Source organism: Macrobrachium rosenbergii, chromosome 53, assembly GCF_040412425.1.
Source record: "Macrobrachium rosenbergii isolate ZJJX-2024 chromosome 53, ASM4041242v1, whole genome shotgun sequence".
NCBI lineage: Eukaryota > Metazoa > Arthropoda > Malacostraca > Decapoda > Palaemonidae > Macrobrachium > Macrobrachium rosenbergii.
In genome coordinates, this window is record NC_089793.1 from 24,826,611 (window position 1) to 24,850,323 (window position 23,713).

Here is a 23,713-nt window from a genome sequence, read left to right on the forward strand (position 1 = left end):
GCTTTCACTGAGATGTTGGTAATGGACACCATCACCAACATTGTAAATTCGAAACTTGGGCCCAAAGTAACTGCAGTCTGGCACTGGTCTGGCACTTACCAACATCCTTTAATTTTGGTGAAATGTTGCAAAATCAATAAAGTAACCAAAGCCCCAACTAAATTAATATTTCGCTTGTTTAAACGTTGTCAGTGAACGTTTGTTTTTAATAGAGAACGCGCCTGTGACGCTTTGGAATCCGTTGACAAGTTCAAGATAAATAACTTGACATTTTCAGGTTACAACTGGCTGCCAGCCTGCCACCCCTGCCATCTCAAGTCGTCTAAACAGTTTTAGTTATACAAATTTTAATTATACAAAGTCCCAAGGATATCCTAACGCGAAAGATGTAAGTTAAATATTCCTAGTTGAATTATATTGTAACGTCTAGCGTTCTTAGTATAGGCCTATCAATAAATAGTCAGACGCTGTGGTAGATTTATTCAAGACATGTTCATAAATCATGTTGATGTGTTTGCCAGTCATTTACAGACATTAAATTATTGGAAGGCGTTTTACAAAAATGGTTAAAATTTGGCAAGACTGTGCCATGATGATTTTCTTGGGGAATTCATCTTGAGAGGTTAAGTAAAGTTGGAATTTTGAGGTATCGTCATAGAACAACACGTAAATTAATTCAACGTTGCCTAAGTCAACTGTCTAATGCAACTTAAAGCCAAACACATAAATCATATGTGTATCTTATTAAGTGCATTTTGACCATTACTTAGTCCTAGCCTAGGCCTGTAGGGTTATATAATTGACGCATAGGCAGCCACTGAAATTTTACAAGTAGAAACCATGAAATAAAAATAGTTAAGTCTTGCAATAATGACTGGAAGAATACAGTATACATCGTAACATAACCAACCCTAACCTAACTAATCTAGGGGGCCATGATTCCCATTCTACCCACCTTATTCATAGCCAGATATAGGCCTGTTTATTGTCACTGGTTTATAGAATGGCTATGAAACCTATTTTTAACATACTCCTCTCATACTGACCATAGCCAACTACACAGGTCATTTGGAAATGAGAGGTTTACCCACCAAAAGTTAGATTCTTATTCTGTGAATTTCACAGATTATTCAATAACCACTTGACCATCTCTTGTTCAAACTTGTAAAAATTCACCGACTATTCAATAACCACTTGACCATCTCTTGTTCAAATTTGAAACAAGTTGCGATCGCATCCCCCTTCCCACTTCCACCATTGAGTTTAGTTTTTTTTTTTATGGAATTGCGTGCATTTTATGAATGTTCATACCCGGAGGTTATTTACATGTTGTACAAGAATTTGCAAACCTGGAGGTTGTTGTTCACTTGCACGAGAATTTGCTTGCACAAGGGTATTCACTTTGTTGTACGAGAATGATGATGTCGCTGTACTATGGCATTGTCATGTTTTCTTATCCTAGAAAAGAAAAAGTGTTGCATGCTCTATGGCCACGTAGGTTAGGTTAGGTTAGGTTAGGTTAAGGGTGTTCATGGTGTTCCAAGCCTTGATGGTCAGGTTATTTCTCAGGAATTTTTCATCAAGATAGGGTATATCCCTTGGATATATGATCTCTAAATACAGTACCTTTGATGGTAGGTATTTTGAGATCATTAAGGGACTTGAGAAAATAGAGGGAAAAGAAGATGCATGCTCTGTGTTTGCCTGGATTCAACAGAACATTCAGAAGGTATCACAAGGCTTTGGAAAAATCCAGGTTATTATCCAAACAGTCTTGTCCCAAGCACTCCATAATGAGGAATGACTGCAATCATACTGATTGAAACATTGGTACTGTTTAATTTTGTCTTTCTGAGCAATTAATGTTATGCCATACCCTGTTTGTCATATTAACTAATGGAAAGCCACACCGTATTGTATCCAGTCAGTCATATTGACAGTCAGGTCTCGAGTTGTTTGGTCTTGGGATGAAACAGTATTATTACTGATGATTGACCTTTTTGGGTATACTATACAGTAATATAAAATGCAATCTTTTCATAGCATGGAACATTTTTAGATTTTTGACTGCTGGGGTAAGTCAGTACTGTAAAACGATTCATATATGTACTGTACTGTATATGGTATACTGTTTACTCAGCCTCTCGGTATACCCACGTCAGATATGACAGTAATGTAACCCTGTATTTTCTACAGTAATTCATCCAAGACGAGTGCAAATGCATACCAAATGTGGATATAGGAATAGGAAGTAGGATAGCCTAGGCTATGCCACATCTAGGCTACTCATAACCCTGGCTAGCGTATGAAATATAATCTAGCTTTAAAACTTATAGAGGATCCACTGAAATAGTTATTATTCATATTGTATTTTTGTAAATGTATATCAGCACAATACAACCAAAAAAATTCTGACACTAACCGGCAAAATGTCAATCAAAAACTTCATCATGGTAGCCTACCCAAATTTCATGCTTATGAGCAAGTAACTGATAAAACATAAGTAGTATATTATATGGAAGGTGTGTGTATGTATGCATGCATAATGAGTGCTGTATATGTACGAGTGCAACAAGAAACTGAGAGCACAGCAATCAGAATATCTGTAATGTTGAATGGTAATGCAAATGTAAACTACAAACTAAACTACAAGAAATAACTACCCCCATCTCGAGTTAACCAAGTTCATATTCCTTATCATGAGACCAGATTTATCTTTTCTTACAGTAAGAGCGAAACAGAACTCTTACAGGTATTGCAGGGCAAACAGTGTTTGGCTGATGTAACTCACTCTTTTGAACTGCGATCATGCCATGCTGAGGGACTGTTCACCCACTAACTGTGCACGTCATCTCAAAAAGCCTCAGGTGGTCTTGAAAGTTGGGGTTGAATTTGGCCAATTGAATCTTTTGTATTTACTCTATTCTTGGGACACTTTGGGGTAACAGCCTTTATATTCTGTAAATACATTGTACTGGTTTTTACCCTGGGATTTTTCAAGGAAATTGTGTTGTTTTTGTTATTAAAGGGAATGTGACTACTAATTGCTGTAGTGTAAATGCTTATTGCTTTAATTGCCAGTCGCCACCCATTCATCATTCTTTTTGTATGCAGGACAAGTTCATAGAATCCTGATTGCCACTCTTCATATAGGCCTAGCGAATAATAGATGCTTAATACAGACACCTACCGTATTTTTAGATCCCATACGAAGGATGTGAGACCTGACTTGTTTAGAAATAAGATACTTAGATTTGAACTTCCTAACATGACCAACTTCAATGTTGGAGGCGTTAATGATGATAGTGTTTGCAGAGACCCCAGAATCCTCATCAGTAGTGTGTGTCATAGGTTATTATCTATGCCCTTTATAGTACTTAAGTTATTTCTGGTGTTAGGATTGTTGTATCTGAATAAACTGTGCAGTTTACAGATGATGGCGCTTGGGGCCCAGTTATTTGCTCTCCATTGGTGTGGTATGAGGTCACTGCTTAAGTGTAGATGTTGCTTGTAATGCTTAAAGTACATTTTTGTTGGCATGTTGTTCTCTGTTGTCACTTTCCTTGGGATGACAATGATCAAATCATTGTACCAAGATCTCCTTTCCAGCTATCATTCGGTCCTGGTCGTTTCGGCCGTAAGTCACTTTAGGCCGTAACATCCAAAACAATGTAAGACGTTATGTTTGTTATTTACCATTATGTTATCATTTATTATTTCATGTTTTACGTACATCCCCAAGGGGCTGGTACTAAACACGGCGCCCATTTTGCACGTAAACGTGCTTACGGCCTAAATGACTTACGGCCGAAACGACCCGAATGCTTATCATTCACCTGCATTTTTTAAAACAAGGAATTTTTTAGTATTGACCACAGTCAGTACCTGCACTTCATGATTTGGCGTGTTTGCTTTAGCTGCGGGAGGACCCATTTCCTTATTATGCTTAGATGTGGCATTAACACATTGTCTAGTAAGAGATGTGTGACCTATTCTGAAAGTGGGATGAATATTGATGTCTTGCAAGTTTGATGGGATGTAGTTTCCCCACTGTGCTGTGCTTCTGTACGTTGATTAAATTGTACCCTAACTGCTAGGTATTTATTTAATATATACATTTTCGCATTTTTCCAAATGCCTCTTTTTGCTTTTTTGTTTTCATATACTCGTATATAAGCATTTTGTTCTGTTGGGGAATGCTAAATAGAGTTAATCGTTTTTCTGGTATGCTAATTAAGGATGGGAATACATAATGACTGAGAATAAATTTGTTGCTTCGTGTACTGTAATTATAAATACATTTTGAAAGGTCTTAGTATTTATATAGTTATGAGTCGTTGTTGGTTGTAGGGCCAATTCTTGTCGTAGAGGATCTTATTGTTTATTAGTAAATCATACTGTCAGGAAATAAAACAGAAAAACTAGCTGTGTGATCAAAATTGTTCACTTGTATATACTTTGGATATGAAATATCCAAAAAGTGTATATTTAGTTTTTAAAAATATTGAGTTAATATATGATTGCACTTATTATGGAAAGTCATGTATAGGACAAACTAGAAAAATACTGTAATTTTAAATAAAAACACGTTGATACTTTGGAGGACCAGAGAATGGACGTGTTGCCGGAATAGTGAATCGTGCTACGGCTATATACGTTTATACAGTACATCAAATAGAGTGGAAATGAAGTTTAGCCAAGTATTTGAACCTGAAAAAGACCAAGAAAGAAAAGAAGTCGGAGATCTTTTGATAGGATGGAGCCGGGTTACATACAGGTCTTAACGACAATCATCATGTGGCTTATATGTTCTTAACCTTGGACAAACTAGACGGTGGCCTGCCAGCTCAGTCAGCGTTGTCAGAAGAGTAATAACATTAGCTACTGACGTGCGGGTTAACGATCGGAAGGTGGAGAGTAGATCCTAAATGCCTAGGGATTCCACAGTCTTGAAAGAAAAAGTAGTTACACAACTTGGCTTTGTGGACGGCTAAGGTCACCTTTACGCTCGATATGGTGTTTTCTTGACCGTGGACGATCGCTGCTTAGGAAGGGTTGTGTGCTTGTTTCCCGCAGTGAGAGAATCACTGTACAGGTCAGGAAAACACTCGGTCTGTATTTGACCAGATTTGGTAAGAGGTAATAAGGACGTTGAAAGCGAAAGATGAGATCTGTGTGGCTTAATATTGTTCACGTTACTATCTTAGGGTCTTCTGCAATCCATCAGTTACTGTGCTGGCTTGTCTCGTGAGTGTTTGCAGTTATTTTTGGCTCCTAAGACTTTCTTAACTTGCAAGCCATTTGTAGTAGGTGTACTTAGTGCAATGGTCAGTAAAATGTTCATTTGGAGGATTGTGTTGCAAAATAGTGTCACGCCTACCTGGCTTCAGTTAATTCTTGTGTTAGACATAGACGCTAATATTGATGTTTGCATACTAGTATACCAGTTAATTAATAAACCTTGTCAGGAAGAAGTTCTGTATTTTTGGCGTTACTTTGATTAACATTCTTAACGATGTGAAAATATTTAGAGTAAAAATAGCAAGAAAAAAAGGTAATTAAGATATACCCACAGTACCCATTTCGTAAATGGCTGAAGCAATTACAAGTGTATTCTTGAAATACATATTTTTAAATCCCGAACAGTGAAGATATATGGAATCTTCATGTGTTTAAACTGTGCTTGTTTAGTTTATTTTTTATTTTTCACAATAGTATAGTATAACATATAAACATATCTACGTCTTTATGGCTTAGTACACGTTGAATGCCATTATATCTACGAGAAACTGTGGATTTTGTGCTGGTTTTAAAAATGTACAGAGCTTCCTGTAGTAAAGAAAATGTTTCTTTTATTCTTCATTTTCAAGTGATTTTGCTGATTATTTTGAGAACTGCTCTACAAGTGAGGCTGGAAAGCACGGCGCCTCTGGTATATTAATACTGGAATGCCTGGAACCTTTGGGATAATGAGTCTGGAATGCCAGAATACTGAGGCTGGAGTTCCATGAGCCACAGGGTTAATGAAGCTGGAATGGGTTTTGCCTTTTGGACAATGAGTCTAGAACGTCAGGAGCCCCAGGGATTTTGGGGCTGGCATGGCTGTGCCCCTAGGTTATTGGAGTTGGAGTGTCTTGGGTCTGTAGGAAAAGGAGGCTGGAACGTCAGGAGCCCCTGGGATGATGAGCCTGAAACCCATTGGGTCCGTCGGGTAGTGGAACTTGAACACCTTGCACCGCTAGAATACTGAGGCTGGGTGCGTGGTGGGTGTTTGTTGTGGGGGAGTTGAGCAAGCCATTTGTGATACAGATTAACCCGTGTTTATTGTTCTTCAAATGTAGTGCAAATAAACCAGTTATTCTTGTTTTCATTTATAGTAAAAATAACCAAATTTTATATTCCTGTGTAATTCAAATTAACAAGTTTTATTGTGGTAAAAACTTATTCGTGTTTTTGGAGGGCGGTCTTGGGTGTTATAAATGATTTTTCCCAACTATATTTGTGTCATTGATAAACCATTTCATATGCTCTTGTACGATTGTAATGACTGTTTTTATTTTGGTGTTCATTTGTGACAAATAACTTGCCTAAGGTCCGTATACCAACGTTGAACCTATCATATTCCCCGTAGGGAAGTAGTGCCGCCAGTAAACCTCACGCGGTGCACTGTAGGCATTACTTAAGGTTCTTTGCACTGTCCATTCGGCCCCTAGCTTGGCCTTTGGGTTAAAATCTGTATTCCAATTCCAGCTCTTTGTGTCATGGAACAGCCATGTCTGAGTCTCCTGCAAAGATTGTAATGGCAGCTTTTTCTATGGTATTCATTTGTGACAAATAATTTGTGGAAGGTTCACATATCGGTCTTGAACCTGTCATATTTTGGTGTCATATTCGTGTTCCAGATATCGTTTTCAGTTTTCAGCCAAAGCCAAATAATTCCTTTTTATGGTTACAGATTCGGTGATTAGCTGCGATGAGTTACGAGGGCTGGAGCTGGACGGTTGTATAACTGACCAGAATAGATAAAGAAAATGCGCGACCAGAAAATTGGATTCCCAGGGAACGCTGCTGACATGACTGAACAGCAGCTTCGCGCTTGACGGGAGGAGACGTCATTGTGACGTCACGAAGCCGTGGCGACTGGTCTCCACCAATCAGGAGTGACTTTGGTTAATGACGTCACGACAGCACTCTTTGTACGGTAAGTTATTATTCCTGGGCCTAGCTCGTGGTCCACTGACCTTCACTGTCCTCATTAGGTAGTTGGGCGACTGTTATGTAGTCGCCGGAGTTTTCTTTCTGAGATAATTTTGTAAAATACTTCCGAAAATTACTGATGATTCTCCGTAGGGGAGCAGTGCTATCAGTGCGCCTCACGCGGTGCACTGTAGGCATCACTTTAGGTTTTGTGCATAGTCCCTTCAGCCCCTAGCTGCGACCCCTTCCATTCCTTTTACTGTACCTCCGTTCTTACTATCTTCCATCTAACAGTTTCATCATAGTGCAACTGTGAAGTTTTCCTACTTACTCCTTTAAAACCTTTCTACTCTTAATTGCCCCTCTCAGCGCTGAATGACCCTCGTAGGTCCCAGCGCTTGGCCTTTTGTCATAAATTTGGTGTTCCAATTCCATGCTCGGATTTTGCAAGAGTCAGATGCATTGCAAAGAAAAGTTAATTTAGATTAAAAATGACCTGGTATTCGTATGAAGATACAGGATTTGTATTTCCTCTTTTGGCGGAGGTAAAGAGGTTTGAAAAGAGTAACAGTTGCTCTATGAAACAATTGTCAGGAGATGGTGGGAAGTAAGATGGAAGACAGAGAATTTGAACGGAGGTACGGTAAAAGGAATGAAAAGGGTTGCAGCTAGGGGCCGAAGGGACGCTGCAAAGAACCTTAAGCAAGGCTTTCTTTGGGTGATTCTTGTCATAACTCTTTGAGATGAGTCTTGATAAAAATAAAAATATTAATCTTAGCTAATTGTCTTGATGCACAGAGAGAGAGAGAGAGAGAGAGAGAGAGAGAGGGCAAACAAGAGTAAAATAGGCTTTTATTTGTAAAAATTGAAAGTTGGTAAGATAAAGTCGGTGGTAGTCAACTTGTCACGGTGTCGTTGGGTAAAACCTTTTTGTGTAAAAGTGCTGATGAAACATGTCTTTGTGTGTGTGTGTGCGCGTGTGTTTTTCATATAGTAGTTGTAAGGTATCTTCGAGCATATTTTATGTAGATTTTGGCAGGTCTTCACATTCTCCTCTGCATTTGTCGTAAAGCAATCATCCCTCTGTATTGTTTATCACAAGAGTTCGGTGCAGACATATCCGGGTTTTTGCATTTAGATTGTTTTGTCATCTTCTTAGCCTTCGACTTTATATAAAAACTAATTGTATGAAATTGTAAAGAATTTTATCATTTCTCTCCTTTACTCTTGTTTAGAATAATTTTAGCTTGATATTGTTTACCAACTTTCCTGTTTACTCTTGGGATTTTGCATTTTAAATAGTTTTGTCATATTCTCGTTCTTCGACATTTTACAAAAATTAATTGTATGAAATGTAAAAATGTGTCAATAATCTACTTTACTATTGTTTAGAATATTAGCTTGATATTTTAAAATAAGTCCTGTTTGTCGTACTCTAAGAAGTCTTCCTTACGATTCATACCAGTAAGTACCAGGGTGTACTTTTTGCTTTGTATATTGTAATGACGCAAAAAAAAAAAAAAATAAAAAGAATTCGAAATAAACAAAGATAAAATCTTAATATTAGATCATCAAACAGCTCAATTTCCCTTTGAGGAAGTAACGCTTGCAGGAATATCTGCTATGATTTCCTTGTTTACAACAGATGAGGCGTCCGCGCCGTCGTGTTTTTGCGCACGTATGCACACACACACACACACACACACACAACTGTGAGGTTTTCCCACTGTTACACCTCTAAAACCTTTCTACCCTAAATTTCCCCTCACAGCGCTTAATGACCCTCATAGGTCCCAGCGCTTGGCCTTTTTGCATAAATTTGGTGTTCCAATTCCATACTCGGATTTTGCAAGAGTCAGATGCATTGCAAAGAAAAGTTAATTTAGGTTAGAAATGACCTGGGATTCGTATGAGGATACAGGATTTGTATTTCCTCTTTTGGCGGAGGTAAAGAGGTTTGAAAAGAGTAACAGGAGGAAAACCTCACAGTTACTCTATGAAACAATTGTCAGGAGATGGTGGAAAGTAAGATGGAAGACAGAGAATATGAACGGAGGTACATTAAAAGGAATGAAAGAACCTTAAGCAAGACTTTCTTTGGGTGATTCTTGTCATAACTCTTTGAGATGAGTCTTGATGATAATAATAAAAATATTAATCTTAGCTAATTGTCTTGATGCAGAGAGAGAGAGAGAGAGAGAGAGAGAGAGAGAGAGAGAGAGAGAATGGGCAAACAAGAGTAAAATAGGCTTTTATTATTAAAATTGAAAGTCGGTAAGATGAAGTCAGTGTTAATCAACTTGTCACGGTGTCGTTGGGTAAAACCTTTTTGTGTAAAAGTGCTGATGAAACATGTCTTTGTGTGTGTGTGTGCATGTGTTTTTTCATACAGTAGTCGTACGGTATCTTCGAGCATATTTATGTGGATTTTGACAGGTCTTCACATTCTCCTCTGCATTTGTCGTAAAGCAATCATCCCTCTGTATTGTTTATCACAAGAGTTCGGTGCAGACATATCCGGGTTTTTGCATTTAGATTGTTTTGTCATCTTCTTGGCCTTCGACTTTATATAAAAACTAATTGTATGAAATTGTAAAGAATTTTATCATTTCTCTGCTTTACTCTTGTTTTGAATAATTTTAGCTTGGTAATGTTTACAAAATTTCCTGTTTACAAACTTTCTGTTTACTCTTGGGATTTTTGCATTTTAAATTGTTTGTCATTTTCTCGGCCTTCGACCTTTTAAAAATTAATTGTGTGAAATTGTAAAAAATGTGTCGATAATCTGCTTTACTGTTGTGTAGAATAATAGCTTGATATTATAAAGTAAATCCTGTTTATCGTACTCTAGGAAGTCTTCCTTACGATTCATACCAATAAGTACCAGGGTGTGCTTTTTGCTTTGTTTATTGTAATGAAAAAAAAAAAAACGAAATAAACAAAGATAAAATCTTAATTTTAGGTAAACAAACAGCTCAATTTCCACTTTAAGGAAGTGGCGCTTGCAGGAATATCTGCTAAGATTTCCGTGTTTACAACCGATGAGGCGTCCGCGCCGTCGTGTTTTTGCACGTATCCATACGCACACACACACACACACACACACACAGTTCTGTAGGTTTCCTTCCTGTTGAACGTCGTAAGACTTCTAGATGACCAGCCGTTTCCACTGGCGTTCTATACTGACCAAAAAAGTGAGTCACATGTTAGCCTTTGAGATTTGTGTATGTGTGTGATAGCAACTGGATTTGATTTGGACGTAATTTGCAAATGACAGCGAAATATGCCTGTGTTTTTAATTGTTACTGAGACATAATAAAGTGCCCCCGTAGGGGGCTAGTGCCATGAGTGCACCTCATGCTGTGCAATGTAGGCATTACTTAAGGTTCTTTGCAGCGTGCCTTCGGCCCCTAGCTGCTACCCCTTTCGTTCCTTTTACTGTACTCTTCTTTCATATTCTCTTTTCTTCCTCTTACTTTCTACCTTTTCCTAACAATTGATTCATAGTAACTGACGTTTTCCTCCTGTCACACCTTTAAAACCTTTACTGTCAATTTCGTTTGGCAGAATGACCTCATAGGTCCCAGTGTTTGGCCTTTAGCCCAAATTCTATATTGAACTCAGTTCATTTCATAATAAAATGCATTGGATTGCCACGGGAAAAGTTACAAAGAAGCTGTTATTTTGAGTCGTATAGTCTTGAAGTACTGACGGTACATGAGGGGAAATGTTGAAGCCGACGGACTTACTGTATTTTGTAGGGAAAAGCTTGTAGATTATGTAGGCCTAAATCAATTCAGTTTGTTGAGGATCATGTTATTGGGAACGATTATTGCAACATATTTTAGCTTACTAGCATTTAGGCTAATGGAGTACCCTTGTAACGACGTGACTTGTAGTGAAACTAATTATTTGTTGTACTTGTACCTGAAAGTTTTAAAAATACTGTCCATTGATATGGACAGGCTTATAGCAATAGTGCCGTTGCATATATATATATATATATATATATATATATATATATATATATATATATATATATATATATATATATATATATATAATATATATATAATATTATATATAATATATATAAACACACACACACAAAAAAGCAATAGTAAACGTAACGAACAGAAATGATCGTAATGTTTCATGCACGGCAATCTTTAAATAGAAAAACATGAGAATATTACCTAATATGTCCATAATTGTTACATCGCAAATTTTCTGAAAATGAGTGAGGGAACAGATTGCATAATATAAATAAAAACATATATAATATATATATACTATATATATATATATATATATATATATATATATATATATATATATATATATATATATATATATATATTATATTTTATTTATTTATTTATTTATGCATGCAATCTGTCCCCTGTCATTTCAGAAATTTTGTACTTTAAAGTGTTTACTATTGCACGTGTATACATTATATATTATATATTATACATATATATATAGATATATATATATATATATATATATATATATATATATATATATATATATATATATATATATATATCTGCATTTATTTAGCTGGTTGCATTCAGGGTTATGTTAGGTACCCAATTTGCCTTGTATTCCCGAGGTCGCCTAATTACCAGAATAGACCGAAATGAATCTTTGATGAACCAAAGCGGATCAGTAACGTACCGAAAGTATCGGTCGCGTATCGAAATGTACCAAAATGTTTCGGTTATAGAATAATCGATTGATCCAAAAATATCGAAGAAGATTTGACAAATAAAACAAAGGCAAAGAGGAGGGAATATAATAAATACATTATTTGAAAATAAGGGAAAATTTAAGTAGAAACGATAATTCGAGAAAGGAAGTTATTCGTGCAAATATATGTGGGATGGTCTAGGTGTATTTGACGTTTCCATATCGTAAATAGTATTAGTATTAGTAGTAGACAGGATTTACGCTATGAAACGGCTCAAAATATAGCCGGACTGTGAAAGAGTGGGTAGTAGTAGTAGTAGTAGTAAGGCTCTGTCGTTGTAACGAGTCCCGTGTAAGAGATAGGCAATTTTAACTCCCTCTCGTGGGTGTAAAACCACAGTACGGTAAAAGCGCTGAACGAACGAGAACATTGAAAAAAAAAATAGAATTAGAGGTGACTATATTTGATGCAAATAACCTAATTCAGTTCATAATATTCCATGTGGGTACGTTTATTTATCCTTTTCTCCTAATTTCTGTGTATTCTGGTACATTCCGGTAATGGGACAGCCCAATGCGTCTTTTGAAAGTTTTCGTAAAAAGAGCAGTCAAAGTTGTAGGTACTCCTGTATAATCTTCTTTTAAGAACCTCAAGTTTTCCGCCTGGTAGAATGACACGAGTACTCTGACCGGTGGCTTCGTAATGGTACTTGAAACTGGGTCTTGAATTTTTTTTTTTTTTTTTCGTCGTTGTAAAGCTGGGGTCTTGAATAGTGGAAAGCCAAATGAAATTATATATTTATCAGTTATCTATTATGAATTATCATCATCTGCCTCTGAAGATTTCTCTAAGAACCTCTAAGAGTCACCCCGAAAAGTCTGAAATAGGTCGATGTAATGGTTGATCAAAAACTTGCTATACCTTTGATACCTTTTTTATCTCAAAAAATTTAATTTTATAGGTTACCATAGGAATGTTTTTTTTTATTGCAGAGTCTTGTCAAAAAGATGTTTGGCAGATGTTCATCTCTTGAAGGTTGATTGATTGATTTGAGATTACCAAAACTGGCGTAATTCCCTTGAAGGTAACGATATCTAAGTCGACAGAAAGAATTTCTTCACGACTCTGTAGTAAAGGTAAGAACTCTGCTTAGTAATCTTAGTAATTAGTTGCTGTCCTTATACAACATAAGCAGAACTCACTTCGTCGTCGCTAACACCACCTCAGGTTGCCGCTGACGATGGCACTGCAGAAGGGAACGAATGCTGTGTTTGGCACTTCGATTTCCGTTCGATTAGCGTTCAGACGAAGTCTATAGAGGGATGAGCACTCAAGGACATGCCATGGTTAATCGCGTTGTGTGTTGGTGGTTAGGCTTTATTTCCTCCAAGGTCAGATTTTGAACGCTATATGTCATCACACGTGTCTTGCGAGTTAGGGCAATGACCCGGAAATGGAGTGGAATCTTTTATCTCCTGTGTAGACCTTGTTCAACCTTGTCCACCTATTCCGCTCTGGATATGACGAATCGTCACAGTGAGTGACGCTGTGGAAAATTTAGGTTAGACAAATGAGGCTGGAATGTTAAAAAAGAAGAAATATCCACCTTTTTTTATTCTTGGGACATTGTAGATGATTTAGACCAGAAAAATTAGGCTGGAATGTTAAACAAGATAAAATATCCACCTTTTATTTTATTCTTGGGACATTGTAGATGACTTAGACCAGAAAAATTAGGCTGGAATGTTAAACAAGATAAAATAGCCACTTTTTTTTTTATTCTTGGGACGTTGTAGATGATTTAGACCAGAAAAATTATGCTGGAATGTTAAACAGGATAAAATATCCATCTTTTATTTTATTCTTGGGACATTGTAGACAATTTGGGCTAGACAAATTAGGCTGGAATGTTAAAAAAGATGAAATATCCACTTTTTAAAATTTTTGTGACATTGTAGACAATTTAGGCTAGACAAATTAGACTGGAATGTTAAAAAAAGGCGAAATATACACTTTTTTTTTATTCTTGGGACATTGTAGATGATTTAGACCAGAAAAATTAGGCTGGGATGTTAAACAAGATAAAATATCCACCTTTTGTTTCATTCTTGGGACATTGTAGACAATTTAGGCTAGACAAATTTGGCTGGAATGTTAAAAAAAGATAAATATCCACCTTTTTTTAATTCTTGGGACATTATAGACAATTTATAGACGAATTAGACTGGGATGTTAAAAAAGATGAAATATCCACTTTGTTTTAATTCTTGTGACATTGTAGACGATTTAGGGTAGACAAATTAGACTGGAATGTTAAAAAAGATAAAATATTCACTTTTTTAAATTCTTGTAACATTGTAGACAATTTAGGCAAGGCAAATTAGACTGGAATGTTAAAACAGATAAAATATCCAACTTTTTTTTTTATTAAATATCCACCTTTCTTTTTTATTCTTGGGACATTGTAGACAATTTAGGACAGAAAAATTAGGCTGGAATGTTAAAAGATATAAAATATCCACCTTTTTTAAAAATTCATGTGTCATTGTGAACAGTTAGGGTGGAATGTTAAAAAAGATAAAATACCTACCCTTTTTAATCCTTGTGACATTTAGGACAGACATTTAGGGCTGGGATGTTAAGGATTAAAAAGAATTAAGCATTGAGTTTTAGACCTTCAGTTAATTTTGAGGCCAGACATAAACTGGATACCTGGACAAGCATAAAGGAATTTTCAGGCCAGACATAAACTGGATACCTTGACAAGCATAAAGGAATTTTTAGGCCAGACATAAACCGGATACCTGACAAGCATAAAAGGAACTTTTCAGGCCAGACATAAAACTGGATACCTGGACATGCATAAAGGAATTTTTGGAGCTTTAGGCCAGACATAAACTGGGATACCTGACAAGCATAAATAACTTTTAGGCCAGACACAAACTGGATACCTGGACAAGCATAAAGGAATTTCAGGCCAGACATAAACTGATACCTGGACAAGCATAAAGAGTTTTCAGGCCAGACATAAACTGGATACCTGGACAAGCATAAAGGAACTTTCAGGCCAGACATAAACTGACACCTGACAAGACAAAGGAATTGCAGGCCAGACATAAACTGGATACCTGGACAGCACAAAGGAATTTTAGCCAGACATAAACTGATACTTGGACAAGACAAAGCTGAATTTTCAGGGCCAGACATAAACTGATACCTGACAAGATAAGGAATTTCAGGCCAGATATAAACTGGATACCTGGACAAGCATAAAGGAATTTTAGGCAGACATAAACTGATAATTGACAAGCATACAGGAATTTTTAGGTTGTGACATAAACTGGATACCTGGACAAAGCATAAAGGAATTTTCAGGCCAGACATAAACTGATACCCGGATACAAGCAAAAGGAATTTTAGGCCAGACATAAACTGGATACCTGGATACATAAAGGAATTTTTAGGCCAGACATAAACTGGATACCTGGACAAGCATAAAGGAACTTTGAGGCCAGATAAACTGATAACTGATGGACAAGCATAAAGGAATTTGTGTCAGACATAAACTGGATACCTGGACAAGCATAAAGGAATTTTTCAGGCCAGACATAAACTGATACCTGGACAAGCATAAAGTGAATTTTAGGCCAGACATAAACTGGATACCTGACAAGCATAAAGGAATTTTTAGGCCAGACATAAACTGATACCTGGACAAGCATAAAGGAATTTTTGGCCAGACATAAACTGGATACCTGGACAAGCATAAAGGAATTTAGGCCAGACATATAAACTGGATACTGGAATAAGAAAGGAATTTAGAGCCAGACATAAACTGATACCTGGATACATAAAGGAATTTTTAGGCCAGACATAAACTGGATACCTGGGATACATAAAGGAATTCTTAGGCCAGACATAAACTGGATAACTTGGACAAGCATAAAGGAATTTTTAGGCCAGACATAAACTGATACCTGGACAAGCATAAAGGAATTTTGGCCAGACATAAACTGGATACCTGGACAAGCATAAGGAACTTTTTAAACTGGCTGCATAAAGGAAGTTTTAGGCCAGACATAAACTGGATACCTGGACAAGCATAAAGGAATTCTTTCAGGCCAGACATAAACTGGATACCTGACAAGCATAACTTTTTAGGCCAATTTTAAAGGCTGCATAAAGGAGGCTGGGGATATAAACTGGATACCTGACAAAGATAAAGGAATTTTAGGCCAGACATAAACTGATACCTGGACAAGATAAAGGAATTTTTTGGCCAGACATAAACTGATACCTGACAAGCACAAAGGAATTTTTAGGCCAGACATAAACTGATACCTGACAAGATAAAGGAATTTTTGAAAGGCCAGACATAAACTGGATACCTGGACAAGCACAAAGGAATTTTAGGCCAGACATAAACTGGATACCTGACAAGCATAAAGGAATTTTTAGGCCAGACATAAACCGGATACCTGACATTTAGGCCAGACATAAACTGGATACCTGGACAAGCACAAGAATCTTTAGGCCAGACATAAACTGATACCTGGACAAGCATAAAGGAATTTTTCAGGCCAGACATAAACTGGATACCTGGACAAGCACAAAGGAATTTTTAGGCCAGACATAAACTGGATACCTGGACAAGCATAAAAGAATTTTAGGCCAGACATAAACTGGGATACCTGACAAGCATAAAGGAATTTTTAGGCCAGACATAAACTGATACCTGGACAAGCACAAAGGAATTTTAGCCAGACATAAACTGGATACCTGGACAAGGCATAAAGGAATTTTAGGCCAGACATAAACTGGATACCTGACAAGCATAAAGGAATTTTTAGGCCAGACATAAACTGATACCTGGACAAGCATAAAGGAATTTGAGGCCAGACACAAACTGATACCTGGACAAGCAGATATTAAACTGGATATAAAGGAATTTTAGGCCAGACATAAACTGGATACCTGGACAAGATAAAGGAATTTTAGGCCAGACATAAACTGGATACCTGACAAGCATAAAGGAATCTTTCAGGCCAGACATAAACTGATACCTGGACAAGCATAAGGAATTTTTTAGGCCAGACATAAACTGGATACCTGACAAGCATAAAGGAATTTTAGGCCAGACATAAACTGGATACCTGGACAAGCATAAAGGAATTTTTGGCCAGACATAAACTGGATACCTGGACAAGCTAATAAAGGAATTTAGGCCAGACATAACTGATACCTGGACAAGCATAAAGGAATTTTTAGGCTAGACATAAACTGATACCTGGACAAAAAGAACTTTAGGCCAGACATAAAATACCCTGGGATACATTAAAGGAATTTTAGGCTGACATAAACTGGATACCTGACACAAGTACAAAGGAATTTTTTTAAAGATACCTGACAAGCACAAAGGATCTTTAGGCCAGACATAAACTGATACCTGACAAGCACAAAGGAATTTTAGGCCGACATAAACTGGATACCTGGATACATAAAGGAATTTTAGGCCAGACATAAACTGATACCTGGACAAGCATAAAAGGAATTTTCAGGCCAGACATAACCTGGATACCTGACAAGCATAAAGGAATTTTAGGCCAGACATAAACTGATACCTGGGCAAGCATAAAGGAATTTTCAGGCCAGACATAAACTGATACATGGACAGCATAAAGGAATTTTTGGCCAGACATAAACTGATACCTGGACAAGCATTAAAGGAATTTTTAGTGACATAAACTGGATACCTAAACATAAAGGATTTTAGGCCAGACATAAACTGGATAATTGACAAGCATAAAGGAATTTTAGGCCAGACATAAACTGGATACCTGACAAGCATAAAGGAATTTTAGGCAGACATAAACTGGATACCTGGACAAGCATAAAGGAATTTTTAGGCCAGACATAAACTGGATACCTGGACAAGCACAAAGGAATTTTTAGGCCAGACATAAACTGGATACCTGGACAAGCATAAAGGAATTTTTAGGCCAGACATAAACTGGATACCTGGAAAAGCACAAAGGAATTTTTAGGCCAGACATAAACTGGATACCTGGACAAGCACAAAGGAATTTTAGGCCAGACATAAACTGGATACCTGGACAAGCATAAAGGAATTTTTAGGCCAGACATAAACTGGATACCTGGACAAGCATAAAGGAATTTTTAGGCCAGACATAAACTGGATACCTGGACAAGCATAAAGGAATTTTAGGCCAGACATAAACTGGATACCTGGACAAGCATAAAGGAATTTTTAGGCCAGACATAAACTGGATACCTGGACAAGCATAAAGGAATTTTTAGGTCAGACATAACTGATAACGGGAAGCATTAAAGGAAATTTTAGGCCAGACATAAACTGATACCTGGACAAGCATAAAGGAATTTTTAGGCCAGACATAAACTGATACCTGGACAAGCATAAAGGAATTTTTAGCCAGACATAAACTGGATTGGACAAGCATAAAGGAATTTTTAGAAATAAACTGGATACCTCAAAGGAATCTTTAGGGCCAGACATAAAACATACCTGGACAAAAAAGAATTTTTAGGCCAGACATAAACTGGATACTGACAAGCATAAAGGAATTTTGACAGATAAACTGATACCTGACAAGCACAAAGGAATTTTTAGGCAGACATAAACTGGATACCTGGACAAGCACAAAGGAATCTTTAGGCTTTTTAGGCCAGACATAAACTGATACCTGGACAAGCATAAAGGAATTTTTAGGCCAGACATAAACTGGATACCATGAATTTTTCAGGCCAGACATAAACATACCTGGACAAGCATAAAGGGAAAGGACATAAACTGGACACCTTTTAGGCCAGACATAAACTGGATACCTACCTGGACAAGCATAAAGGAATTTTTTAGGCCAGGATACCTGACAAGCATAAAGGAATTTTTAGGCCAGACATAAAACTGATACCTGGACAACATAAAGGAATTTTCAGGCCAGACATAAACATAACTAAAGGAATTTTAGGCCAGATACCTGGACAACATAAAGAGATATAAACTTTAGGCCAGATATAAAAACCTGGACAAGCATAAAGGAATTTTTAGGCCAGACATAAACTGATACCATAAAGGAATTTTTGACATAAAGATACAACTGGATACCTGACATAAAGGAATTTTAGGCCAGACATAAACTGGATACCTGGATGCATAAAGGAATTTTTAGGCCAGACATAAACTGGAACCTGACAAGCATAAAGGAATTTTTAGGCCAGACATAAACTGGATACCTGGATAAAGGAATTTTTAGGCCAGACATAAAATACCTGGACAAATTTTAGGCCAGACATAAACTGGACAAAGGAACCTGGACAACCTGCAAGAAGGAATTTTCAGGTAGACATAAACTGGATACCTTTTTAGGCCAGACATAAACTGGATACCTGGACAACCTGGCACAAAGGGAATTTTTAGGCCAGACTGGATACCTAAACTGAATTTTTACTGATACCTGGACAAGCATAAAGGAATTTTAGGCCAGACATAAACTGATACCTGGACAAGCATAAATTTTTTTAGGCCAGACATAAACTGGATACCTAGGCCAGACATAAACTGGATACCTGGACAAACAAAGGAATTTTAGGCCAGACATAAACTGATACCTGGACAATAAACTGGATACCTGGACAAGCATAAAGGAATTTTGAGGCCAGACATAAACTGGATACCTGGACAAGACAAAGGAATTTTTAGCCAGACATAAACCAGACATAAACTGGACAATAGGCTGACCTGGACAAGAGAAGGAATTTTTAGGCCAGACATAAACTGGATACCTGGACAAGGAATTTTAGGCCAGACATAAACTGATACCTGGACAACATAAAGGAATTTTAGGCCAGACATAAACTGATACCTGACAAGCATAAAGGAATTTTTAGGCAGACATAAACTGGGAATTTTTGACATAAACTGGATACCTGACAAGCATAAAAGGAATTTTGGCCAGACATAAACTGGATACCTGGACAAGCACAAAGGAATTTTTTAGGCCAGACATAAACTGGATACCTGGACAAACATAAAGGAATTTAGGCCAGACATAAACTGGATACCAAGGGCCAGACATAAACTGGATACCTGACAAGTAAAGGAATTTTAGGCCAGACATAAACTGGATACCTGGACAAACACAAAGGAATTTTTAGGCCAGACATAAAATTGGACAAGCATAAAGGAATTTTTAGGCCAGATATAAACTGGATATGACAAGCATAAAGGAAATTTAGGCCAGACATAAACTGGATACCTGGACAAGCATAAAGGAATTTTTAGGCCAGACATAAACTGATACCTGACAAGCATAAAGGAATTTTTGGACATAAACTGACATGGACAAGCATAAAGGGACCTGGACAACATAAAGGAATTTTAGGCCAGACATAAACTGGATACCTGATTTTAGGCCAGACATAAACACCAAAGGAATTTTAGGCCAGACATAAACTGGATACCTGGACAAGCACAAAGGAATTTTGAGGCCAGACATAAACTGGATACCTAAAGGAATTTTTAGGGCCAGACATAAACTGGAAAAATAAACTGGATAATGGACAAGCATAAAGGAATTTTTCACTTAAACTGATACCTGACAAGCATAAAGGAATTTTTGGGGCATAAACTGGATACCTGGCATAAAGGAACATAAACTGGATTTACATAAACTGGATTGACAAGCACAAAGGAATTTTTAGGCCAGACATAAACTTTGCATAAAGGAATTTTTAGCCAGACATAAACTGGATACCTGGACAACATAAAGGAATTTTTAGGTCAGAAAAATTACCTGACAAGCACAAAGGAATTTTTTACTGGACAAGACATAAACTGATTTATTTTTTTGACATAAACTGATACCTGACAAGCACAAAGGAATTTTGAGGCCAGACATAAATGGATACCTGACAAGCATAAAGGAATTTTTTAGGCCAGACATAAACTGATACCTGGACAAGCATAAAGGAATTTTTCAGACATTTGTACCTTCAGTTTGATACCTGGACAAGCACAAAGGAATTTTTAGGCCAGACATAAACTGGATACCTGGACAAGCACAAAGGAATTTTGAGGCCAGACATAAACTGGATACCTGGACAAGCACAAATCACTGGACAAGCCAGACATAAACTGGATACCTGGAGCACAAAAGGTTTTTAGGCCAGACCTGGACAAGCACATAGCCAGACATAAACTGGATTTTTCTCTAACGATAATTTTTAGGCCAGACATAAACTGGATACCTGGACAAGCACAAAGGAATTTTTGACAAATAAACTTGTTTTCCCTGATACCTGGACAAGCATAAAGGAATTTTTAGGCCAGACATAAACTGACCTGACAAGCACAAAGGAATTTTAGGCCAGACATAAAATACCTGGAGCACACAAAGGAATTTTGAGGCCAGCTAGGCCAGACATAAACTGGATACCTGGACAAGCAAAGGAATTTTTTAAGCCAGACATAAACTGGATACCTGACAAGCACAAAGGAATTTTGAGGCCAGACATAAACTGGTCCATCCCAGACATAAACACCTGGAGAAGTTACAACATTCACTTGTGTCTTTTAAATTCTTTTACTGTTTACTAGGGGACTTTACCTATTTATTTCTTGTAATCTCCATTCCCTCGGGGAAATGGACGTCTGTGCCTCTTCGTATTTCTCATTTGTCTTCAGTTTGTGCGTTTTAATTTATATATTTTTATCCCTACCCTTGAGTTTTTCCTGGACGCATCGATTTTTTCTTCTACGATAATTAGAAATTTTGCTTTAATTGTTTCCCCAATTCAGTGCTGCTCAAGCGGTGCATTGTGTTAACAGTAGTGCAACAGCGTCCATCCCGCCACCAGAGTACCTCTGTTCACATTCTCTTTCTTCTGTCTTACTTTCCACCCTCTCCTAACAATTGTTTCATAGTGCAACTGCGAGGTTTTCCTCTTGTTACACCTTTCAAACCTTTCTACTCTTAAGTTTCCCTTTCAGCGCTGAATGACCTTGCAGGTCCCAGCACTTGGCATTTGGCCTAAATTCTAAATACTGTACATTCTATATATTATGAATTTTGTTTTTGTTTTTTCCATCGCCACTGATAACATCGTTATTTCATTCGCTACTACTTTTAAAATACTTGTTTGTTTTCTGTTTCTTCTATTAGGAAAGTGCTTTTATGATATGTCAGAGTAACTAAGACGTAAATTCTTCATTTAAAAAAAAATTTCCTGCAGACGGGAAAAATAGGAGTGTCTGGTTAGTTTACATTATATCTTCCTTTTGTCAGAACTGGCCTTATAAGCATGGTGAGATCTTGAAGGAGTTAAAGAGGCCTCACATGGACCTCTGAACTTGCCAGACCAACTAAGGCGAAGGGTGTCTTTTCACTGAGAATGTGACCAGAAGGAGCTAGCATACCACAGGATGAGAATTCAGGATAGTTGTTCCCGTAGGGGGGTTAGTGCCGTCAGTGCACCTCGCATTACTTAAGGTTCTCTGCAGTGTCCCTTCGGCCCCAACCTGCAACACCTTTCATTCCTCTTACTGTACCTCTGTCCATATTCGCTTTCTTCCATCTTACTTTAAACCCTTTCCCAACAAACATTTCATAGTGTAACTACGAGGTTTTCCTCCTCTGGCGCCTTCAAAACCTTTTTGTTTTCCTTTCGGCGCTGAATGACCACAGCTCCTAGTGCTTGGCGTTTATCCTGACTTTTAGATTCAATTCCATTCCATTTCAAAATAGTTGTGGTTTATCCTGAGAAATGTGGTATAGTTGCTTCAACCTTGATACCTAAGATTATCTTCTTGAAATACTCAGATTGACGGACGGTTTTGGGGAGCATTGACTAATGTGCCATCATTGGCCTGTTATTCTGGATATCGTATTTGGATTGGCATTTAACTTCGTGGCAATTAAATGTAGTGACAGTTAACTACTCTCTTGTCTGGTACCTATTCCCACATTTGGATATTCCTCTTAAATCTTGCTTGGTAAAGTTACAACCATTTAGGCCGTCTTTTTATCAGGCAGTACTAAAAAATCACAAAATAATAATAATAATAAATTTTCCACTTTGTTGTTTACTTTACTTTTGTAAGAGCTTTCTTGCTCACTTGTTTTACACTGTATCGCTCTGAGCCCCGAAGATGTGGTAATTACAAGAAAGTACTTTGTACTCTGTCGTTTCTGTTCCAGCTTTTTCTGTGGCTACAGCTGATATGCGGAACAGTACATTACACCATGAATAAAAAAAAAAATAAGCGACGTATCATGGAGTTCCCTGCGTCTTGTTTTGGCTCGCAGAAAGTTCCTGTTCGCAAATATGACCACGAAGACTGCCTGTCGCCATAAAAAGCGACGCTGGCTTTAACCACGAAGGTCTTCAGCACGCGTTCGTGTCAGGTGGAAGATCCCCCCGCGTTTTTCGACTGAGACGTAGGTTCTTAGAACACAGCCAGAGGTATTCGTAGACCGAATTTGGTGGATTTTAGTTTCAGTGGTTGGTCAGCTGCAAGGCTATCTTAGGAGGGTAAGCTTAGACGCATTTCTTGCTATTTATTTATTAGTTTTTTAGTTTAAGCCTCGTAGTTTTGTGTACAGGGTTGGTCACTTGCAAGGTTCCTATGAGGGTAAAATCAGAATTTTTTTTAACTATTTATGTAATTATTTCTTATTTTATTTAATCTTTTTAATAAGTTAATCTCTTCATTCTGTATTCCTATTACCTTTTGTTGCTTCATTTGAACACCATATTCTAGGGAAGCTTGAATTTAGTTTAATG

The 23,713-nt window shown here is 37.3% G+C and overlaps 1 long non-coding RNA gene across 2 annotated transcripts in view; it reads left to right on the forward strand.

Moving 5' to 3' along the window:
* The window catches only part of LOC136834364 (uncharacterized), a 49,199-nt gene continuing 25,486 nt past the window's right edge, over positions 1-23,713 (forward strand). For both annotated transcript variants that reach the window (XR_010851762.1, XR_010851761.1), the window contains exons 1-3: positions 1-388; positions 6,956-7,201; positions 12,886-13,029. This is a non-coding gene — a long non-coding RNA (uncharacterized lncRNA). The remainder of the gene's footprint in view (positions 389-6,955; positions 7,202-12,885; positions 13,030-23,713) is intronic.